The sequence below is a fragment of the Vulpes vulpes genome, chromosome 9 (assembly GCF_048418805.1).
Source record: "Vulpes vulpes isolate BD-2025 chromosome 9, VulVul3, whole genome shotgun sequence".
Lineage (NCBI taxonomy): Eukaryota > Metazoa > Chordata > Mammalia > Carnivora > Canidae > Vulpes > Vulpes vulpes.
The window spans coordinates 18869313-18873611 of NC_132788.1; positions in this window are offsets into that span (position 1 = coordinate 18869313).

Here is a 4299-nt window from a genome sequence, read left to right on the forward strand (position 1 = left end):
TTGTCTGTGAATATGAAGTAATGGAATTGAGTGGATGGTATGGCTTATGTAATCGGTTTTATTTCCTTCTGGCTGCATTGTGATGCAATTTTACTCAATTTTCAATAATTCACTAAAAAAAAGTACGTGAGTTTCAAGGGGGATTTAACTACGACACCATTGAAATTTGTTTCATTAGTTGAAAGTTAAAAAAAATGTTCATAACAGAAGCTTGGTTCTGATTACCGATATATAGGGTATCTTTTTTTGAAATTTCTCATAGACACAGGAACCAAAAATCCACTTTCTTGGAGGGAGAAAGACAATAAACAAGAGAAAATAATCCTTATAAACTAGCTGAGCAATTTTAGGAAAACCTAGTCTTCTTTATAGTGAGACACCAAGTAGTTTCAATACTGCAGCTATGAGGGGGATCCCTGGGTGGCGCAGCGGTTTGGCGCCTGCCTTTGGCCCAGGGCATGATCCTGGAGACCAGGGATCAAATCCCACATCGGGCTCCTGGTGCATGGAGCCTGCTTCTCCCTCTGCCTATGTCTCTGCCTCTCTCTCTCTGTGTGACTATCATAAATAAATAAAAATTAAAAAAAAAATACTGCAGCTATGAGTCCAGAGGCCAAAATATTACATTCTCTTTAAAGAAACAAGAGTTTCATGAGTTTTAACCTAACTGAGGGTAAGGAACAATCTCCATAGCAACAGCTGCAATTACTTAAGTACTTATTTTTTGCCAATCACTATACCAGGGATTCATATGCGTTACAGGCAAGCTTCTGCACAACTTTGCAAAGTAAATATTACTACGTCAATTTTCTGCCCTCCAAACTGAGGTCTGGTCTGGTTAAATAACTTCCCAATAAATTACAGAACTGATATTGAAAATCAAATTCTGCCTCATTCCAAATTCTATTTTATTTATGTTCATCATACTACTTTAACTTCTCTTTTTCTGGAGGAGAATTATTTCATTTGTTCCTTCATTAAGAAATTACTTGATGCTCAGTATATATTAGACACTATTCTAGATGTTAGTATTATATCAGTCAAAAAATAAAGTCCCTACTCAGATGGATCTTACATTCTAGTAACCATTCTATAAAGAAATGCAAAGTAGGAACTTGGATGGAACTAATGGAATATTATTTTAAATAAGACCTCTTAGTCTTGGTCAAAAAAAAGGTCTCTCCAAAGACATAATACCGAGCTAAGTACAGATATGAAAAGGGAGAAAGATCGATCTATGTCTGAGGGAAGACTTTTTCCAGACAAAGAAGAAAGAAAGTGCAAATGTCCTGAGAGAGAATTCTGCATCCTATAGTGAAGAATTTGCAAGGCTAACACTGCTGGGGCCTCTAAGCAGGGAAAGAGTAGGAAATGAGAACAGAAGGGCAGCAGGGACCAATCCTACAGTTTCTTACTGACTATATTGAGGAATGTGGATTTTATTTAAGTGTGACAAGAAGTCATTAATAAATCGTTGCAAGTACAGGAGTTGCATGATTGCATAATCTTGTTTCCTTTTGAAAGGGATTATCTTGGCTGCTGTGAGAAGAATCAGCTTTAGGGATACAGGTTAAGAATGAAATCAAAGAGAGGAGTTAGGTGGCTGTCTCAGTGGTTAAGATGAGTTATGATAGTGATACGTTGGATATAAAAGAAAGAGTAATGGCAAGAAAGACTCCAAGGTTTGTGGTCTGAGCAACTGGATAGAATGGAATATGATTGCTGACACTGAAAGGCTGGAGCAAAAGTTGATTTAATGGGGAAGGTGTGGAACCAAGGGCTCAGATTTGAACATGTTAAATAATAGAAGTCTCAGGCTTTTATCTGAATATGACAATTAAAAAGTTTAAAATAGGAATATGAAATCCAAGATGATTTCAGGGATAAAATTAGCTATCTCAGTGGAACATTTAAGGGAACTCTTTTAATAATCATTTGCTATGTGTGATCTAAATTAACCCAACACCCCATTCTTACTCATTATTAGATTAATCATTATTAATAATAACTGATACCACATGTTAAGCACATTATAATTCAGACATAAGTACTTAAAATGCATTTTCTTTTTAAAATTCTTACTACACCTTAGAGGAAGATTCTATTATTATTTACTTTTAATAAATGTGAATGTTGAAGCACAAGGAAGGTTAAAATATTTTATCCAGTATCTTTCAGCTAATAAGTGATAGAATTTAGATTAAAATCTAGGACAAAACAGACCACCAAGGGACATCAACACTATGGTAGAACAGTTAGCTTCAAACATTTATCCCTTTACAGAAACATTAAAAAAAGGGGGGGGGGAAGAGTTAAAATAATTTTCTTTTCAGAAATCTGGAAAATACTAATGGGTTTATAAAAACCAAGCAAACACTGAATGAAGAAAAAAGGAAATCTTAAAATGCTCCTGTCAGGGATGTCCACTCTAATCACTGTTATTTAACATAGTACTAGAAGTCCTAGCCTCAGCAATAAGACAACAAAATAAATAAAAGGCATCCAAATAGGCAAGGAAGAAGTAAACTTTTCACTATTTGCAGATGACATGGTATTCTGTACAGAAAATCCAAAATACTTCACCAAAAAATTGCTAGAACTGATATACAAATTCAGTGAAGTTACAGGATACAAAATCGACATGCAGAAATCTGTTGCATTTCTAATCACCAATAATGAAGCAGCAAAAAGAGAAATCAAGGAATAAATCCATCTATGATTGCACCAAAAACCATAAGATACCTAGTAATAAACCTAACCAAATAGGAAAAAGAATTGTATCTGAATAGTATAGAACACTGATGAAAGAAATTGAAGATGACACAAAGAAATGGAAAGATATCCCAAGTTCATGGACTGGAAGAACAAATATTGCTAAAATGTCTGTATTATCAGAAGTAATCTACACATTTAGTGCAATCTCTATCAAAATACCAGCAGCATTTTTTACAGAGCTAGAATGAACAATCCAAAAATTTATATGGAACCACGAAAGACCCCAGATAACCAATGCAATTCTGAAAAAGAAAAGCAAAGTAGGAGGCATCACCATTTTGGACTTCAAGCTATATTACAAAGCTACAGTCTTCAAGACAGACACACAGATCAATGGAACAGAATAGAAAACCCAGAAATGGATCCACAACTGTATGGTCAATGAATCTTCCACAAAGTGGGAAAGAATATCCAATGGAAAAAAAAAGACAGTCCTTTCAACAAATGATATTGAGAAAACTGTATAGCAATATGCAGAAGAATGGAACTGGACCACTTTGTTACATTCACAAAAACATAAACTCAAAATGGATTAAAGACCTAAATGTGAGACAGGAAACCATTAAATTCCTAAAGGAGAACGCAGGCAGTAATCTCTTTGACATTGGCCATAGCAACTTCTTACTAAGATATGTCGCCTGAGACAAGAAAAACAAAGACAAAAATAAATGACTAGGACCTCATCAAAATACAAAGCTTCTGCACAGTGAAGGAAAAAAATCAACAAAACTCAAAGGCAAACTATAAACTGGAAAAGATATTTACAAATGACATATCTGATAAAGGGTTAGTATCCAAAATCTACAAAGAACTTATAAAACTGAACACCCTAAAAACAAACAAGCCAGGTTAAAAAAAAATGGGCAGAAGAAATGAATAGACATTTTTCCCAAGAAGACACACAGATGGCCAACAGATGCATTAAAAGATGCTCAATATCACTCATCATCAGGGAAATACAAATCAAAACTACCATGAGATATCACCTCACACCTGTCAGAATGGCTAAAATTAACAACACAGAAAACAGGTGTTGGCAAGGATACAGAAAACGGGGAACCTGCTTGCACTGTCGGTGGGAATGCAAACCGGTGCAACCACTCTGGAGAATAGTATGGAAGTTCTTCAAAAAGTTAAACATATAATTACCTCACAACCCAGCAATTGCAGTAGTAGGTATTTACCCAAAGGATACAACATACTGATTTGAAGGGATATATGCACCTCAATGTTTATAGTAACATTATCAATAATAACCAAATTATGATAAGAACCCAAATATCCAATGACTGATGAATGGATAAACAATGATGTGTTTATATATATAATGGAATATATATATATATATATATATATATATATATATATATATGATGGAATATTGCTCAGCCATAAAAAAGAATGAAAGCTTGCCATTTACAATGATGTAGATGGAGTTAGAATATTATGCTAAGCAAAGTAAGTCAGTCAGAGAAAGGCAAATATCACAGGATTTCACTCATATGTGGAATTTAAGAAACAAAA